We start from the raw sequence: 21,828 nt of genomic DNA on the forward strand, positions 1-21,828 counted from the left end.
AATGCTAATGTTGATACAATATAATTACTAAAATCATTGACTGGCAGGCTTTGTCAAAAAACAGGATATTTTGTGAAGTTTTCATCTCTTCGGTGTGTAAATAGTACATACAAACTGTTCTTGAACAATGTGTTTAAATATCCGACAGAGACAGAAAGAAACTTTATATAATTTGAAGATTTATTTACTATTGGTTTGTTGTTTCTTTTTTGAGATCTATTTTTGAATTCTAACTTTTCTTCTGTTTTAGAAATAACATGGAAGGCAAAGCCACTGACAGCCTAAGACAGCCTGATAGGATGTCTCTGTGTAGTGAGAAGTCAATTACTACTGGGCCCAGCTTCAGTGGAGATAATAATGATGAATCGTAGGTTAAAGTATTGCTCCATTAGTCACTGCTATCATGTATGAATATACATAATAATCTTATATGTATTGCAGAACCTTTTGTGCAATGTTTCATGAAACTGCTTGATGGTAATTGTAGAACAATTGGTAAATGGTAAATTGACAATATTTCTATTTTCATTCATAGTGTCATACACCAGTTGGAGGTTTGCAAACGCTGTAAAGGATCATCAAATCAAATCAAATCAAACTTTATTTGTACGGCGCATTTCATACACAAAGGTAACACAATGCGCCTCACAGTAGGAAAGAAGGGAAATAAAGGGGGGGGGGTTACAAATACTTGTAAAGAGACATAGATAGATAAATAAGTAAACGTTCCATAAATGTAAAATAGATACATTTTACATGATAACAGGGCATCACATAGCAACAGGGCATCATATAACGCATGTCAACAGGGCATCACATGTCAACAGGCGACACATGTCAACAGGGCATCACATGACAACAGAGCATCACATGACAACAGGGCACCACATTTCTGTTGTGTTCTGTTTGCCGGGGCCGTACATGCATCCACTCGGCAAACAGGAAACACATTTGATGTAGCGGTACTTAATTGGGGGTTACAAATACTTGTAAAGAGACATAGATAAATAAATAAGTAAACGTTCCATAAATGTAAAATAGATACATTTTACATGATAACAGGGCATCACATAGCAACAGGGCATCACATAACGCATGTCAACAGGGCATCACATGTCAACAGGCGACACATGTCAACAGGGCATCACATGACAACAGGGCACCACATCTCTGTTGTGTTCTGTTTGCCGGGGCCGTACATGCATCCACTCGGCAAACAGGAAACACATTTGATGTAGCGGTACTTAATTGGGGGTTACAAACACTTGTAAAGAGGCACGGATTCGTAAATAAATAAATGTTTCAAATATGTTAAATTAATACATTTTTACAGTGAGTGATAAGCCAGATAAAAGAGGTATGTCTTGAGTGTATGTTTAAATGTATCAACCGTTTCAGCCATTCTTAGGTATTCTGGCAGAGTATTCCAAAGGCTGGGGGCATAGAAGCTAAAAGCTGCTCTCCCATGTCTCTTAGTCCTAGCTTTTGGTACTATTAGGAGATCAGTGCCGGAGGACCTCAGGGTTCTACTGGGTGTGTACCTTGAGAGCATGTCTGTTATATATTCAGGTGCTTGACTATGGAGTGATTTATAGACTAGTAGGAGAATCTTGAAATCTATTCTAGAACTAACAGGTAACCAGTGCAGGGATTTTAATACTGGTGTGATGTGCGCTCTCCTTCTTGTTTTAGTGAGGACTCGCGCTGCTGCATTCTGTATTATTTGTAGTTGACTAATGGCTTTTTTTGGTAGACCAGACAAAAGAGAGTTACAGTAGTCTAGCCTGCTTGTGATAAATGCGTGCATCAGTCTTTCGGTGTCAGCCTGAGCGAGAAACGGTTGCACCTTAGCAATGTTTCTTAAGTGATAAAAAGATGTTTTAATTATATTTTTGATGTGGGTTTCAAAATTGAGATCTGAGTCTAATATGACACCTAGGTTTTTGGCTTGGTGCTTGGTGTTAAGTGCTACTGTTTTTAAATGTGCAGATAGTTTATCTCTTTCATTTCTTTCACCAATGACTAATACCTCTGTTTTATCCTGGTTGAGCTGGAGAAAGTTTTGTGACATCCATACATTTATATCAGAAATGCAATTTACCAAGCAATCAATAGAGCTGTAGTTGTTGGGTGTTACAGAAATATAGAGCTGGGTGTCATCCGCGTAACTATGATAGTCGATGTTGTGCCTCCTTATTACACTACCAAGGGGTAGCATGTAAAGACTGAAAAGTAAGGGCCCTAAAATGGATCCTTGAGGGACCCCACAGGTCATAGAAATGTTTTTGGAGCTGTGGTCTCCCAGGGCAACAAAGTATTCCCTGCCTGTTAGATAGGTCCTAAACCAGTTTAGGACTGGACCAGCGAGGCCAACCCACTTTTCAAGTCTGTCAATAAGGATATCATGATCAACAGTATCAAAGGCTGCACTAAGATCCAGAAGGGCCAGGACAGATAGCTTTTTAGAGTCAGCATTAATCCTGAGATCATTTACAACCTTGACTAATGCCGTTTCTGTGCTATGATTGGATCGAAAACCAGATTGAAAAGTGTCAAAGACACAATTAGCATCTAGGAAAATATTTAACTGTTTAAAGACAATTTTTTCTAGGATTTTGCTAAGAAAAGGAAGGTTGGAGATTGGTCTATAGTTGTTTAGAACAGAAGAGTCTAAACTGCTTTTTTTCAACAGTGGTCTCACCAAGGCGGTTTTAAGTTCTGATGGGAAAACACCTGTAAGCAAGGAACAGTTAATAATGGCTAGAATGTCCTTAGATACAGAGTCAGAGATGGTCTTAAAAAATTTGGTGGGAATGGGATCAAGAGGGCATGTAGACGGCTTCATTTGTGATACTACTTTGTTCAGCGTTTCTATATCAGTCAGTGCAAAAAAGCTAATACTGGTACAGCATGGTGGAGGGGGATCGGAAAACAAAACATTTGGAATTTCTTGAGCAATATTATTTCTAATGTTTGTTATCTTATCTCTGAAAAATGCTGCAAATTCCTCACATTTGGAGGTGGAAAAAAGACTATCATCTACTTTGGGTGCAGGGTTTATAAGGCTATCTATTGTTGAAAAGAGGACTCTGGAATTGTTAGAGTTTATAGATATCAACTTAGAGAAATGATCCTTCCTAGCATTTCTTATTGCTTTATTAAAAACTGAGAGTTGATCCTTAAAAATATCGAGGTGGACCTGTAGCTTGGTCTTTCTCCATGTACGCTCAGACCTTCTGCAGGATCTCTTAAGTTTAATAATTTCCTCATTTCTCCATGGAGCTTTTTGTTTGGCTAAAACCTTTTTTTGTTTCAATGGTGCTACAGAGTCAAGTGCTGTCCTTAATTTTGTATTTAGAGTAGTTACTAGATCATTAACACATGATGGCCCCGCCTCTGGTGTTTTTTTATTAGTTATGTCTTGTCTAGTTATCATTATTTTGAAATTCTCAGCTGCTGCAGAGTTAAGATAGCGTTTCTTAATAAAACTTTCGGCACTATTTTTAACTTTAGGTACCAGTGCTGTAAAGAAAATACAAAAGTGGTCAGAAAGAGCAAGGTCACAGATAGACGATATAACAGTCGTAAGACCCTTTGTAATAACTAGATCAAGGGTGTGGCCACGGATGTGAGTGGGTTCAGTGATGTGTAGGGTAAAGTCCATGGAATTTAAGAGATTCATAAAATCCCGGGCCTTTGAGTCGTTCCCATTATCAATATGTATGTTAAAATCGCCAGTGATAATAATCTTATCGTAGTTTGTGTGGATAATGGAGAGTAGTTCTGAAAAGTCTGTTAGAAAAGTGGGACATTGCTTGGGTGGCCTATACACAGTTACTGACAGAACAGTAGGCTGGCACTTAAGAACTATGGCATGATATTCAAATGAGCCAAACTCATCGAAGGAGATGCTCCTGCAGCACAGGGCATCCGTGGCTATGGTGGCTGTCCCGCCCCCTTTTTTACCATTTCTAAAGGACTGAAAAAAGCTATAATTGGGAGGGGACGCTTCAATAAGAGCTGCAGACCCATTTATGTTTAGCCAGGTTTCTGTTAAAAACATACAGTCTAATTTACGTTCACATATGAGATCATTAATGAGAAATGTTTTGCCTGATAGTGACCTAATATTTAGTATTGCCATTGAAATATTTTCTGGATATAGTGGGTCACAGGAAGGAGGAATATGCCGGGGTATAGATAGAATATTTGCTGGGCTTCTATTTTTAGTATTGTAACTATGGCCTTTGTTTTTAATTAGGCGTCGAGTAGAGATTAAAACTGGAATAGGATTATAGGTGCATGCCATAAAATTATATGAAGCAGCCTGTTCTGAGGTAGTGGAATCATATAGGCCTAATGCACTGTAGAAAACATTGACAGATTCAGAATCATTTTCATAGAAAGTGTTAGAGTTACTACCTGGGGGGCATGAGTCTGTGATGTTTTCTACAGGATGTCAGTTCTTTAGGGTGGTCCTCATGTTGTCTGACAGCACACTGGCTCCGCTCCGGTTCGGGTGGAGGCCATCATGCTTCAGCAGGCTGGGCCTCTCCCAGAACAAGTCAAAGTTATTAACAAAGCTAGTGTCTGATGAGGCGCAGGTTTTTTGCAGCCAGGTGTGGAGTTCGAACAGTCTGGACCATCTCTCCACACCTCTCTGGTAGGTCGGGAGAGGCCCAGAGATGACGATCCGTCTTCCTGTGTCTGCGAGGGTGGTGAGGAGTGCTTTGAAGTCTGCCCTCAGGGCTTCTGACTGTCTTGCCCTGATGTCGTTTGTACCTACATGTACAACTATGGTGCTAACCTTGGTGTAGCCAGCGAGGATGCTGGGGAGTCTACGCTGAATGTCACGGACCCTGGCTCCGGGGAAGCAGTGGACCTTGCAGGGGCCGCTTGTCGAAGGGGGGATGTGGACATCTCGGACCATGGAGCTGCCGATGACCAGAGTGGTGGTTGTCACATCCAGCGGGAGAAGTCGTCGAGGGGATGATGATGATGACTGTGTTGAGGGCCCAGGATGGGGAGCAGGGCGGCGTGGGCGATGCTGGTGTTGCTCTGGAGCTGGTCTGCAGGGGCGTTTCGGGGCGGGCTGAGGAGGGGAGTCATCAGGCCCAGGAGGCTCCTCCTGATCCATCAGTGTAGTGTAGCGGTTCCTCAGTTGCAGGGGTGGGCCTGGCTCATTGTGTCGTCCCGAGCGTCTTCCATCCCGCTTGCTTTTGCCTGTTGTTCTCCATGGCTGGTGAGGAGTTGAGTTCACAGGCAGGGTGGTCTGGGTCCCCATCAGTGTGTGTTCTGGGTTGGTGTGCATGCAGGGTGGAGAGGGATTTAGATGTCCAGTGTGTGTGTGTGTGTGTGTGTGATGAGGACCCACGGAGACAATGGAGTCAATAAACTGCTCATCCAGCTTGATCTGGTAGAGTGTCGCTAACCTGACTTCGAGTTCTACTACCTGCTGGATGAGCAGGAGGCAGGAGTTGCATCCAGGTGCACCACTGACGGGAGGCATCGTGGTGATGTCAGATGGCAGGCAAAACTTGTGTTAATGTGTTTTGTTTGCTACAATGTCGCGGTGACTCGCGGTGAAATAGTTAAACGTTAAGCTTTACCTGGTGTTTGTTTGCTAGACTTGCTAGCTGTTCAGAGTCCAAATGAGGACAAGTAGTGATACATTTAGTTTAGTGATCTAGACAACTCCGAGCTCACAGGAAGAAGCAAAAACCTAATGTTTGTAGGATAAAATTCTTCTTCTGCCCTCTGTTAAAAGAACGACAGCGCCTTCCGCTAACCTGTGAGTTGGCAGTTATAGTAATTGCAGGTGTTTTCCACCGCAAAAAAAGTTGACCAGAAAAGTTTTGTTTTTCACTCCCCTAAGGGTTACCTGGATTTAAGTGATAGTCCGGCAGAGAGATTCTTCTTAATGCGGATGACGAATGCGTCAATAAAGACGAGAGTCGGAGGTTTAATCCAGTAGTAGGCTGTAGGTTAAATCCAGCAGAGTTGTTTTTAGAAAACGTTTGAAGATGGCCTCAAATCCTGATGGCGAATTTCTCGATCAAGAGATAAAGTCTGAGTTTGAATCCTTTAAATGATTTAAAAATCATGTGGCATTTGCCTTGGGAATGTCCATCCTGTTGTAAAACACTGTAAGACGTGCAGTGTCTTCTACTGTGACACTCATGTGGCAGACCACTACAAATCTCCAGCCTTGTCTCGACATGAATTAGTTGATTACAAACAGACATCAGGAGTGTCTCCAGCTGCAGAACGTTCACTTCAAGGGAGGAGTTCAGGTAAATGTGGAGCTTTGTTATAGACCCTTTGTATGTGCGATATGACCCAAATCTCAAAGGAAATTACCTATATCATGATATAGCATTGTCTGTAAATTCAGTGAATGAATAGTTTATATAAAAGACCATATGCAACAATGAACTTCTTCTGTTAAGCGGCTGATATGATTTAGCCTAATATTTCATGTTATTGTCTTAATATCCAAGCCCAGTTCCACTAAAGATGATGGTGGTCTGATAGCTGACCAGCAGTGGCACACTGATCTACATGTTTATGTGTTAATGAAAATATTTTGCAATGACCTATTTTGTTTCTGTTTTCACTAACATACAGTATATGCATGTATTTTATGGATGTTGTTGATTATTCTGAGTGTCCTGACAACACTTACTTTCCATCACTGTCATAAAGGCTATAAGTCCACATCGAACTATGCTAACATTGGATCTGACTAATGGCAGACCTTTTGTTTTACATCATCTGTTGCCTCAGATGCTGTTGACATACCTGAGCTGAGAGTGGTGTTGCTCTGTGTGCATTGCTAAATGTGAAACCCAATGTCCACAACTAAATCCTTCTGCTAAATCTCTCATGTTGATATTTGATGACTGTTGATGGAACTGGAATTATTGTTATTATTATAGGTAAAGATGTACTTCTCTGTATCTACAACTCACTCTGAACGTATACTACGTCTGTCTCTCACTGAGATCCAATGCAAATGACATGTGACCCTCCCCCCCCCCCCTCTTCCTGCTAGAGGCCTTGTGTCCTGGCATCCCCATCCCCCCATAGGTGACCCTCTCAATGTATCCCACCCCCCCTTCTCTTTGTATAAAACCTGATAGCATACTGCATCAGGTTAGACCGTTCTTGAACCAACAGCGAGAGGGGTCTCCATGCTGCAATACAAGCCAACTGAAACTGACTCTGCCTCCGGTCTATTCTTCAACTTTAGCGTGCTTTATTAATATTCTATTACTGTGTTCTCACAGATCCTGTTGAGCTTCCTGAGCTGAGAGTGATGATGTTGGGAAAGACTGGAACTGGAAAGAGCGCATCAGGAAACACCATCCTGGGCAGAGAGGCATTTATGTCTGAAGCATCGGCTTTACCTGTGACCAAATCCTGTTATAGTCAAAGTGGAGTTGTGGAAGGACGAAAGATCACTGTAATTGACACACCACTAATCTCAAAGAAGGCTGCATGGCTGTCAAAGAAGGTAGACCCAGGACCCCATGTTTTCTTATTGGTGATTCCACTGCGTAGATTCACAGATGATGATGGAAAAGAAGTGAAGTGGATCCAGAAGAAATTTGGCCCTGAAGTTCACCATCGTCTTGTTCACTGGAGGAGACCAGATGGACCAAAAAAATGTAGAGGAATTTCTGGCTGAGAGCTTTGGACTTCAGACTCTGGTTGGTAGCACTGGTGGAGGATATCACATTTTTGATAATAAAAGCCCTGAAGGGCACGGACAGGTCAAGGGGCTGCTGGAGAAGATAGAGCTGCTACTGAGAAAGAAAATGGGTTACTTCTATTCCCATGGCCTGCATGAACAGGTGAAAACAGCTGTAAGGAAGGAAGAGGAGAGGAAGAGAAGCGACGAGGAAGAGAAGAGGAAGAGGCTGGAAATGGAAAGAGACAAACAAATCAATGAAGCGATAAAAAAGATGGAGAAAAAGATCGAGCAGAACATTATGGAGCAGATAGAATTGAAAATGATAAACAGGATTGCAAATGCAACAGCTACCTTGAATGAATTTAGGGAGATTGTCAAGTCTACAACAGAGCAGGGTGGGGCATAGTCTGCAAGAACAGGTGAAAACAGCTGTAAGGGAGGAAAAGGTAGGCAAGAGGACAGAAAAGGAGGAGGAAGAGAAGGAAGAGGCTAAAACAAAGCAGGGTGGGAATTGTCTTATTTACCTGGTTTGGGCTGTATGTGTCTTAATTGGATTGTCTGGATTGTGTTTCCTTGAATCATTACAGATCATCAAGGCTCCATTTGTTTGTCTGAGTTACCTTCCTGGGGTTGTGTGGGGCTTGATTGGATTGACTGGACTGCTTCTCCTCAGATTAATGGGGGGCGTCAAGGCTACATTTTTTTGTCTGAGTTACCTGTCTGGGGTTATGATTGGATTTATTGGACTTTGGATTCTTAAAAATGCATATGAGGAACACTAAGGAAATGACAACAAAGACAAAACCCATGAAAAAAGTTAGGCCAAGATGAGCCTTGTAGAACCTGATAATGTAATAATTTCCTGATAATGTAATAACCCTGATAATGTAATAAAAAATCCCTCATAAGTCCCTAAAAGATGTAATAAAACCTGATAATGTAATAATACCCCGATAATGTAATAAAGTGCAGGTTAGCCTCAATTTTGCAAAACCTGATAATGTAATAATTACCTGATATTGTAATAACTTTGGTTGGTGCTGTAGCATCAGGTCTCCAGTTTCAGAGGTCCAAACAGTGAAGCTGTCCAGAGACATGCTTCTTCACTATTAGCAGATACAGTATATATTTTATATGATTGCGAATGCACAATTTTTCAGTGGTAATCAACTAATAGAGAAATAATGAGAACATTTTGGTATGTTATAGACCGGCAGCTAATGGGCACATAGAACATTGAGTTTCTAAGTCCTCATTGATCATCAATAGCTGACATTTCGCTATTTGATTTATATCAAATTCTCTTTTGATTTTGTGTGGCAATGTCCCTTAAAAATTACACTGTACCAGGCCAATCAAATCGTCTTTTGTCATTCGTCAGTCGCTCGGATTGGTTGTAGCGCCATTCCTATTGTGTGGCATTGCGTGCAGAGGCAACTTAACAGACAACCGTTAATCCCGCCCACACTGAAAATCGTGTTGTGCCAGACCCTTGTACAGCTTCTTGCTGTACAGGTTTGGCTTGCGAGGCTAAAGGCCTATACCATTGGGATCAAAATATGAGCAAAACAATAGTGGGTGGTTGTCTACACAGCATCACTACTTGGTCTGAATAACTGGTGTCCCAACATTTCAGCACTGACCAAAGTTTTTACAATATCAGGAATTTATTACATTATCAGGTTCTGCAAAATTGAGGCTAACCTGATAATGTAATAACTTCCCATTAATGTAACATTTTATTACATTATTGGTATGGCGATTGTTACATTATTGGGAAATGCACTTTATTACATTATTGGGATATTATTACATTATCAGGTTTTATTACATCTTTTAGGGACTTATGAGGGATTTTTTTATTACATTATCAGGGTTATTACGTTATCAGGAAATTATTACATTATCAGGTTCTACAAGCCTTAATACAGATATCATCTACTGAACTTATTCAGCGTCAGAAGCATCTCCACTGAAAACAGAACTTGTTCCCGAACAATACATTTCTGACATTGCATTATGCAGGATTTCAATTTCTCTAATGGTTGTTTTTTGGACCATTTGGAGTGAGATAGGTCAAGCTATTTTAATCTGACACAAAGCAGGGCACAAACACACACACACACACACACGCACACGCACACACACACACACACACACACACATACCCTCCACACACAACCACACAATTTGATTTATGATTTTTCCTCATTATATGTTGAAGCACACTGTGCACCTGCCACCTGCTGCTGATGTGCTTGTCATTACTGACTTTGGATACTTACGGATTACAGAGCTCCAAGCCTTCTACATGCTCATGAGGGTCAGCCATTGTTCATCTGATTTGTATATGAAGAGCCTATCAGAGACTATGGGCTCCTGCACAGATAACCTCTCAGTTACCTGATATAGAAGCAAAAATGTAGCACAACTATATGAAATAAAACATACAATATAATCAACAATGACTTGTGCCAAAATGTATCAATGCACACACGCATGCCGTTATGGTGCACAGAAGCATTTACAATAAAGTTAGATACAGGTCACATGTAATTTGAGACCATTTAGTGTTGATGATTCAAATGCAGGTTTATGTTGTCCCTGTATAGACGGTAACGCTTTGGAATAACCCTCGTTTATAAACCGTTTATGAAGCATTTGTTCATAGTTGAGTTTCAATAGTATTTATGAACATGCTTCAACTGATTTTGTAATGGTTTATAAGATTGTTTATGAGGTATAATGGTCTGCTCATATTTGATAAATCCTTCAGAAATAACAAATTAACCAGTTATAAATGATGTACTAATGATTTGTAAAAAGTATGTGATAATTGTCTACTCACCATTTATGGGCCATTATGAATAACGTTTATCATGCTTTAGCATTTGTCTAGTTTAAGTGAATTCATAAATGTTAGCACATGTAGCAAAACCTCAGTTGACGCTTAACATAGGTCTTTAGAAACCATTTATTAATCATAAGTAAAGTGTTTTGCAGTGCTTGATCTTTTCTGTATCAACATTTATAAACGGCCCGTTACTTAGGGACATACTATAGAAACCATTTACAAGTCGTTCGTAAAGTGTTTTGCAGGGCTTGATCTAAAACGACCACTATATATACTTTATAAACATTCATAAATGGCCCGATGCTCAGGGACATACCATTAGTAGGGGCAACAGTAGTATAGGAGGTAGAGAAGTCATTTAGTAATCAGAAGGTTGCCGGATTGATTCCCTGTTGAAGCGTCCTTGAGCAAGTCACCAACCCCCTAATTGCTCCTGATGTGCAGTGTGCCATCAGTGTAAATGTAAAATGTGTATGCATCCAAGTCCTAAAAGGCTAAATTACTAAATTAAAATGTAAATGTAGTAGACACTCCTGCAGCAAAGTCTCCTAATATTACCTCAGACATTAAGATGTTAACCCCTTGGTGCCGCTTAGTGTTAATATTGTTCCTTTTGGAACGATGACGTTTTGGTGCTATCAACGGAAAATAGCATATTTTTTAACATATTAAAGCCTCAAGACCTATCCAATCAGATTGCATGCTTTTTAAATCCATCTTATTGATTGGCTTGTCCCACAGAGCTTGTCAAATCAAGCTACGCGAGTAACGTGCCTTTGAGGTTAGAAAAACAAACATGGCATTTGCAAGTAAGCGACACCTCAGTGAGAAATAGCAACAATTCTAATGAGTGAAGAATGACCAAGAAAGCAATGGATACAGTGGTCCTGGATGGATTTCTAGTGGAGAAAAGTTTAAATTTTACCAAGGATTGGAAGGAGAAAGCGCCAGAGAAAAGTACTTTGATTGTATTTCTATCACAAGGTACGTTTCATCGTAAATACACCCAACAAGTAGTCACTGAAATGCTTTCCTCGGAGTAAATAAAAATCGTTATCATACCTTTGTATTTAGTTTTGTGCTTGGCTATCAACTTGGCTAGATTTATAGATTTATTAGACATTTTTGATTGCAAACATTCACATGTGTTTCGTTTACCGCAAAGCTGTAGTATGCACCTTGTACAAATAGCAAACATTACATTACTTATGGTTTTAGTGTAGTTAGTTAGTGTACGTGGCTCTGTCAATATTTCGATGTTGATTTGAGACCTCAAGGTTTTGTGTGCTTGTAATGTCACACCTGTACAATAATATATATTGTCATGACTTGGCTCGAAAGCCATGACCAAAGGAAGGACGCAGTGTTTAAATACAAAATAACAAGTAATTTATTATAACCATAAACACAAACAAAGAGAACAGAAACAAAACGGTAGAGTGTGGAAGTCAGTAAAGTCAGTAATGTAGGGTGAGTGCATGGATGCGTGAACAATGTAGTGAGGTGTGTTGCATGCCAGAACGGAAAGGGAGTGAAAAGAAGCTCCAATGGGTAACGGGGTGGAAACCGTCTTAAAGGAAATGGGGACACCTGGCCCAGGTGTCACCAATTCAGTAAATGGGCTGCAGCCACGCCTACAGAGAGGAGACAAAACAGAACAGGACATACACAGACCAGGCCTGCAGACCATCACAATATATACAAATACAGTCACGGAAAAAATAAGACATAACGTCAAAATTATCAGTTTATCTGGTTTAACTTTTAATGGTTTGTGTTAATGTAAAATGAACATTTCTGTTTTATTCTATAAACTACTGACAACATTCCTTCTTAATTTCAAATACAAATATTGACATTTAGAGCATTTATTTGCAGAAAAATGACAATTGGTCAGAAGAGAAAAAAAAACATGCAATGTTTTCAGATCTTGAATAATGCAAAGAAAACAAGTTAATATTCATTTTTAAACAACATAATACTAATGTGTTAACTTAAGAGTTCAGAAATCAATATTTGGTGGAATAACCTTGATTTACAATCACAGCTTTCATGTGTCTTGGCGTGCTCTCCAACAGTCTTTCACATTTCCGTTAGGTGACTTTTTGCTACTCCTGGCGCAATACTTTGAGCAGCTTGGCTTGGTTTGATGGCTTGTGACCATCCATCTTCTTCTTGATCATATTTCAGAGGTTTTTAATTACATGTTATGTCTTTAGTTGGCTGCTTAGTGTTCTTAAGGGGCTGTACACAGATTCCAGTCATCCACCCACACATTTTATGTGAGTTTGCAGATAAAAATATAATAATAATAATAATAATAATAATAATAATAATAATTTTCGAGTCAAGCAAAAGAAAAGCTTCCATGGATTGCAAATTGTGAAGTTGGTTGTTGGCTCTAAACCTTTTTTGTTTAATGTTACACTTTTGGCAATATAATGTAAGTTGATCTCGGTAACATCACCAGGACTTTTGGGTCCAAATAACAAAGATAAATTCTCATTCTGCCGCATAAATGTAAAATTACTATCCTGGTAGCAGTTAGATATGGGGGAAGGTTACTTGTATTGTAACTATGATTATTGTAACCGATTCACCATTAAGGCAAAAGACTCTCCTGGCTAATCACTAAGTTATACACAATGTAACCTAAAGTTGAGAGTCTACCTGACAACAGAGGCAGATTGGCTGAATATTTGGATGGCAAAGGCTGCATTCATTGTTATTAGAAGTTGATTGGATGAATTTTACAACAGGTGACTGAGAGATGATGTGAGGGGTGGGGCTCTGAACATTGCTTTAGAGTGTTTACTACTCGCCGGACTATTTGTTGCTTTTGCACACTACCAAAGGTAAGACGCTCAAAAGATCTTCTAAACACCATTAAACAATAACATGAACAAACAAGTATGCATAGACGAAGTAAGTCATGATTTTAGAAGCCAAGAAAAAATATTCTGGACACACAATGTTGAGCACAACAGAAACTCCCCAGTGTTGATGGACCAGTAGGACCAGAAGTCATGCTTATGAAATCCTTTGGTATTGTGGTTCCTCTGGGCCTCTACTTACTGTGTGCTTTTATTGTGAAAGTTAGAGTACACATAGTGACATAAATAAAAACAGGTAAGAAAGTGTAATTAATGTATTGGTGACATGTTTTGAGCCATGTGCTCGACATTATTCAGGACATGTTTCTGGAAGTGATCAGGCATTCAAAGAGACACTGTGTGTGTGTTTTGTGTAGAGCTGAATAGAGACGATGTGTGTGTGTGTGTTCTGTAAAGAGCTAAATAGAGACGCTGTGTGTCTGAAACCATAACAGGTCATAACAGGTTAGGAAGTTTACCAGATCAGTACCGTGTGACTTTGTGGAAACTTGTCTGACAAGGTGGGAGTGGGAAAAAAAGCTCTTATTTCCTAATGTGAAAAAAGGGAGGAGAGGACGTGTGTGTGTGTGTGTGTGTGTGTGTGTGTGTGTGTGTGTGTGTGTGTGTGTGTGTGTGTGTGTGTGTGTGTGTGTGTGTGTGTGTGTGTGTGTGTGTGTGTGTGTGTGAGTAAATGTGTCCAGAGACAAATTGCTGATATCTCTGAATCAGAACTATAAAAATAAATATAATAAACAACAATAACAGCAATAATATAACAAAACAGGATGGTGACTGTATGTTTTTGAAAGACAAGCACAAAGCATTACTCACTTAATCAGAGGCCTGCACTACACAGGGAGTTTAACCCACTCAGATATAACTCAGGCTTATCAAGGGAGGAGAGGGTTCACAAACTGTGATTTCCTAAATTTGTGTGAGACTACAGGTGATTTTATGACTCTGTGTTATTTATTACTGTGTTACTGGTGCGTTTTTTGATGGTATGATAAAGTCTCTGCTAAGACCAAATTTGACTGTAATAGTCAACTGTAATAGAAGCAACCTAAGACTTTCTTTGTTTTGTATCTAGCATGTTGAACTTGGATAATATTTGCACTGTGAATAATAAACTCATGGCACACTAAGTAGTTTTACAAGTTTGCCACTAGAGGGCCCACTCTGATAATTTTCAGACCACAAGGCGCTCTCCTCTTTCTTCTTTTAGAGTAATGCTACAGTCATAGCAGTTTGTAGCAGGGACATGGTAGCTAATGCTGCAGTCATTTAAAGAAGATTATTTGTCTTCATTAGTATTATATACCACATTTTGCAATTTTGTTCATTCATCTTCCAGAAGGGTAAAATGTCAGTACACTAACCCAGTTCACCAGAAAATGTCATACATCTAAAACAAGGACCAAGGAAAAAGATATAGTGACAGTAAGTTAACAATAGTTAACAATATTTACCATGATCTCTGTTACTACTTAATTGCTTAAATTGAGTCAACCAACCAAAAGGACATGACAATAAAATATGTCATGGGATACATATGCAGATGATGCACACCCATAGCAGCCACCCATTTCCCTCTTCACAGCGCAGGAACACTGCATTCAACCAGTGGATACCACACATGTTCAATACAACACACCTGCCAGAGTTGTTTTCTATACTGAAGTAGAGGGATATTATTATTTGTATTGTTGTTAAAGGTATTGCAGAGCTGTACACATCATTTCTTTTGGTGAGAGAAAGCACTTGTAAAGAAAATAGCAAGATTGTGCAGAATGTAGTTTTGAAAGCATCCTGTTTTAAAGGGAAACAAAAACAATCTACAAAACAATAACAACTTTTTTTGCAACATTCTGATTTATTCCTATTTGCTGTCCAAAGAGGAATTCAACTACAGAGTACTATTCCTCTCCCATTTCTGAACCATTGCCCCAAATGTGAGGAGCATCAATCAATCAAGTCTAATTAGCACAAGTAGCAGATCCTCAAGGATTTTTGCGATTGTGTGTTTTCACAAATTCACACAGGTTCAAGGACATCCCACAACTGCAAAGTAATTAACCACAGTTTATTTACACAGTACCTATGCCAGGTTAAGCATGAATGGGCTCTCTCTTTCTCCATCTTTCACATACAAATCCTATAAACACTGCTGAGTCCGAGCCTGTTTTTCACTCTCTTAGGTAGTCTGCCATGCCTTGGTATTTGTGTACATTTCACCTAACTAAAAACATTGAGGCAAACGTGGCATATGAATATATTCTAGGAGACCTCAGCAATAATAGAGAGTGAAAAGTAAAACAATGGTTTCATTTAAATCAAATCTAAACAAACCCTTACAAAAACATACTTTCAGAGTTGCTCAGACTGTGTACAAAAAACACATTGTAAAGAGGCTTTTGAATTTTGAACTTTGTAACATATGTGATAGCTTTACAAAGGTTTACATTCAGAAAGTGTGTGTGGTTTCACTAACATATTTATAATTTCAGATTATAAATGTCCCTCTCCAAAACTAATGTCCCTACTCAATAGGGATGGGAACCGAGAACCAGGTCTTGTTGAGAACCGGTTCCCAATGAGCCGAATCTTTGGAATCGTTAGCCAAATCCATAACCGGGTCTGTTAACGGGTCTCTGTGCCGTTTGCGCATAAGCAAACTCTTATAATAAAGTCAGAACGCAGCAGAAATGGCAACTCGACAGAAGCAATCTAAAGTGTGGCTTTATTTCACCCGAACGGATGCGAGCACGGTCACTTGTAACCTCTGTAAAAAATGTATTTCCTCAAAGGGAGGAAGTACATCTACCATGAATAAGCACTTGAGCACACATGGTATAAAATTACAAGAATGTCATGTTTTGGATACCAGCAGCAGCTCAACTAACGTCGGCGCTTCATCCCTTACTTGCCAAGGTAAACTCCTCAAAATGTTTTATCATAAGTCATAACGGTGTTACTCGTGTGTTATCAGCAAACGTTTGCGTTTTCGTGTTAACCATAACTAAACTTAGCATTGAATTGCTTAACAGAATGGGCGATATTGGACATTGCCATATATTATATATAACTTACATAACTAGGCTAGCTTAACTGTATAATCTTCTATTTTCAACCGTTGGCTAGAGGCAGGGGCAGTGCTTGCCTCCCCTCTGTTGGTCCTAGGGTAGGGTTAGGCTGTACAAAAGACTACGTTAATAAGCAAGCAACGCGTGCAGCTCCCTCAGTTTGACAGTTCGATATTGATAAGTTTCTCGTAGCCAATTCAGTGGCAGCAATAGCTAAGTGTTTAATATACTGAGTGCCTAGTTTGTACATGATACAAGTAATTATGTTTCAGTACGTTATTGTGTTTGTAGTGGACTCTACATTGCTATTAGAAGCGTTTAACATAATAGTTCGCTATTAGTAATACAACCAAGCAACCTACAAGAAAATATACAGTCCTTTACCTCAATAACAAGGGCTGTATGTCAGATCAGAAAATTCAGCGATTTTGTTAGTGCCATTTTTTTCATTGTGCAAACCAGCGTTCGCTCTATAAATAATCTCCATTTCCATCCAATTAAGCTGATGATGAGGTTCTAAATCAGACGGGCTCAGAGGCTGCTAGTCTGTCATCGTTACAGGCTGCAGTTAGTACGTCTTCTGTAAGGAAGGAGCATTGTTATTTGTATGAACGTTTATATTAAACAGAGCACATTTTATTTAAGTTATGTAAGTTTTATTTAAATGTGTATGTAAACATTCTAGAAATTTATATAAAAGAACATTAATGTAAAAAAACCCGTTTGTGCTCTTTTTTCGCCCCTTACCAAATTATAAGAATCGTTAAGAGAATCGATAAGGAATCGGTTCGATAAGCAGGAATCGATAAGGAACCGGAATCGTTAAAATCTTATCGGTTCTCATCCCTACTACTCAATGCATATTGATCAGTTAGGTGTGAACACACCTGGGATAACTCAGTCAAAGACAAATGCCATAACTTAATGGCTATGGAATGATTTTGTGGCCGTCTACCCCCTAAAGGTTTTCTTGCCACATCATGACCCAATAGTAATCACTGAATTACCAACCTTATCATATGAATAGCTGTCATTTGCTAATGGGCAGAACCTTAGGAGCAGAAACCTCACTCACGGACTGAAATGTGCAAGAGACTAGGGCCTCGTTTCCCGAACGCTAAAAAGGACTTGAAACCGGTCGTAAGAGGGATCCTACGTTGCAGAGCGGTTTCCCGACGCCACACTTAGCTTTAGTTTATCTTTCGTTGAGAAGAATTCTACGTGTGGTCAGGACCAGTAGTAACTTCACACTTAGCGATTCAATCCACCAGGGGCGTCGTTCTGCCTATTATAGAAGAAATCCAAACGATGTTTCTGTGTATAGCACATCATGAGAATGTCATTGTTTCACCTGCCTATTCCCATCAAAATAGAAATAAAGAATATTGAGTATTTGAAAATAAAGATTATACAAAATAATTATTGAACTAAGGAGATGGCTTTTCTGACTGTGTAGTTAGGCTGCAATATTAGGAAATTGACATGTCATTGAGCCGGGCTGGAAATCAATCAAGAGGGTGGCACCCGCTAGCCTATATATATTTATTGAGGTATTGTTCTTATGTCGACACTTGTTATATTGGAACTTCTTTCATGAGCCTATACATGGGTTTCTTGTATACAAACGTTGAAGGCTGCGCGCGCAAATCCGCGGCAGAAAGCCGTCTACCCTAATACAAATGAATACAGAAAGCCCAGTTTAAATGTATTGTTTATTACTTATTTAGCCTACCGTTCCCTATTCTGTTGCCATGAATGCTTGCACACACCCTCAACATATTCCCAAACGTAACCTTGTACATTGTTGAGCCTTTTTCTATATTTGATTTGATTTGATATTTTATTTTTCCTGGCAAACGGATGCTTCCTCCTAGGAATACTGAACATCTTACCAACTCTGTTAGAGCAGTTCACCACACAACAACTCCCTGTCATGTTGCCTTCCTCCACAGCTTTCTCATCCACTTCAAGTATCTTGCTTCTTTGTGCCGCGAGATTGCACACGCAACCAGTGATGACGTAGCCGAGAAACCCATGTATACACAAGTGAGAAAATCGACTCGTCTGACATCGACTGCTTTACTTTCAGAACCACTAAGAGATACTTAAGGACTCGTGCACGTGGCGCTCGTGCACCTGACTTTAAGATGATGTTCGAGAAACGCTCGTATATAGAAAGTGTTACTGAGTCTACTATGTCGCCAAAATCCACGTAGGCCGTTAAAATACGTCGTTATCGGGAAACGAGGCCTAGTTCTATTCTCCTTACAAAGTTCTTATTTATTTATTTATTTTAATAGAGGGTTCAAGGTTTCTGAAGGTGTTATTTTTATGTCTCGACAAAAACTGGCAGAGCTTTAAAGGCAATCCCCAATAAAAAACACCTTATTTCCCACAGGAAAGCGTACATTTCTAAGGGGAAATGTATCAGCTAAAAAAAAAACGTGGGATAGATAACACCTTTTTCATTCACACTTAATTTCCACTCTTCTATGTATTCCAGGAACAGGTGTCGTGTATTCCCACTAAACTCTATTTAAGGCGCGAAACTCTGCAAAGCTCTGCTACAGGTCTGAAACATTACAATCTCATGCCCAGTGGTGTAGTCCCACATGTGGGTGTACCCACTTCTCAAAACAGGGGGTTCATCCTGTGCTGTATGGGCTGCTTTAAAACAATTGCAAAATTAAGAGTATACCCACTTCTCCAGGAACCACTACACTGCTCATGCCAGAAAGCCTGGCTATGAACTATCCTAGCCATATGACTGTATTAAGCAGGCTACAGAGTGAAGTCTCATGCTGTCACTCTCTTAGTAGTTCATAGTTGCTGGCGTGTGGAATTGAATGAAGATGAGTTAGTGTGTATATGAAGCTGCACAGGGACCCAGAAGGTTTCTACCCATCATATAATTAGCTTCTTAACTCCAGGAATGTCCAGCTTATGGAACCGTTTAAAAAAGTTGGTTAATACACATGTGATACACACTACAAAGTCCTTATACTCACCCATACATGCATCAATGGGCATGCACCTCCCTACCTGCAATAATAAAATACTCCCCAAACCTCCACCTGCACCCTCAGGTCTTCAAACAGCACTTATGGAACAGCATCCCTGACCACCTAAGGTTTCTATTATGCTTATGTTAACTAATTTTGTTTTATTGTATTGTATTAATATATTTAGTTTCTAGGATGTAGGCTTTCTGAGATTCTTTTGAATGAAAAGTATGTTAAAAATAAAATGAATTCATCTTATTATTACTATTATTATTAATAGTGGTGATGAACTCATGTTAATATGTGTGCATATGAACTCATGTTGATATGAAGCTGATGGTTCCCAGTTTTTCCTAGTTATAAGTTAAGTTGAAGAGACTGAATCATTATATAGACATCAAATGAACTTTGCGGTATAAACCTTTAAGAATTTAAAAACTTTCCTTAGCTAGATAGGAAGCATAGCAACCTGACAGCTATAGCAACCAGAAATCATGCTTGCTGCAAAGCTTTATTTGTCAAAGGCAGTCTTGGGTTTAAAGTGATCACAACTCCTGGAGGATGATTTTAAATGGCTTTACATAGACATAAAATGACATTCAACACCCCACAACCCCAAAAGATCCTAAAAGACTGACCATGTGTAATATGATGGTCTGTTGTTCCTCCTTTTTATTTCAGGTTCAAGGAAAACATGGAGGGTGGAGGGGCACTGTATGAGGACACTTTCTTGATGATCCAGATTTCAAGGACAAACTTGATGTCCCCCATACAAGGTAGAGTGAATGACATTTTAAGAGCTGTTTTGGAAAGGCGATCATTTTTTTTAAAAAGAGAAAAAAATCTTTTTCAGTTAATTAATTAGTTATTTACTTAATTGCACAGTTAGAATTACTTCATGACTACATTTAAAAGCTTTGAGTTGTTTTCATTTGTTGTTCATTTGTTGTTTTCATTTGTTCTGATTTGTTAACGTAACCGTCTTAATTTGACTGGGAAAAACACACTTTACAGTTTTTCTCCATTGCTTTGGCCCAATTCTTAAAACAGAAATTCTCTAAGTGCATTTGGCAAAATAGCCTATATGGTTTAGCACAACTACATAGATCACCTTCAAAAGGTCATATCTCACCCAAAACAGTTAACCCAAGCTTCAAAACCAAATAATGTTCTCATATGAATAGTCAATGCCCCCAAAATGAAAGGTTCCTTCTCGATTGCTGACCAATGTGTGCAGAAAGTAAAATTGTGGTCAGGTACTGTATAAAGATGGTAGTGAACATTCATTTGAATACATTTTAAATTATAAACGTTTTACAGGACTTTTGAGGACTTTTGACTTTCATTCTTTATAGAAAAATTGATATAATAGTGTAATAGTTTTTAAAGTAGATCGTTGACTTAAAGGTGCATTAAGGATTAATAGCTATTCGCTAAAGGTATGCTAGCAGCTAAAACTAAAGAAATGACTTTGACATTATGACAAACTAATTACTCAACGACTGTCCTTACACAGTCAAACATCAATCATGTGCAACACAAGATTAAGCAAGACGGCAAATAAGCTACTTACTAGATCGGCAGAAGGTAATCAAAGTCAGGTCGGCGGGCATCGGCAGGCAAAACTACAGAAGGCAGTTATATGCCTATCGACCCTGCTATGCCATTGGCACGGACGCAATTCTCCATATTAAAAGTCATTGTAGCGCCCCAATTTTTTTTAAGCTGTTATTTTAAGGTTAAACTGCTTATCCTAACCCTAATCCTGAAGCATAATTGTTGCATATTGTGCCTTTAAAGTTACAAACTGTTCCAGTGAACACCTTACGTAACTTGTTGTTCAGCATCGTTTACTTATATCTCATATACATGAGGTAGTGTGATAAAGGACAAAGGCCAATTCCTGAATGTTTTTCAAGCCTCAAAGTCGAAATCCTTTCCTTGTTTGTCTGGTAGTTTGTCTGTTTGTTGTTTAAATATTCAGTACATTTTATCATACATATATACACTACATGGGATATTAATGTGAACAACTGATTTAATGTTAAACTATGATTTGAAATGATCGTTTTTTACATTCTGGTATCTTTGTAACTTCATATAGAACCATGAACCCCTGAACCATGCATTGCATTTAACCTCATTTCAATGTAATTGTGTGTGTGTGTGTGTGTGTGTGTGTGTGAGAGTGTTTCTGTGTGTGTGTGTCATTGTGTGTGTGTGTGTGTGTGTGTGTGTGTGTGTGTGTGTCTGTGTGTGTGTGTGTGTGTGTGTGGCTGTGTGTGTGTGTGTGTGTGTGTGTGTGTGTGTTTGTGTGTGT

The sequence above is a fragment of the Sprattus sprattus genome (genome assembly GCF_963457725.1).
Source record: "Sprattus sprattus genome assembly, chromosome: 1".
NCBI lineage: Eukaryota > Metazoa > Chordata > Actinopteri > Clupeiformes > Clupeidae > Sprattus > Sprattus sprattus.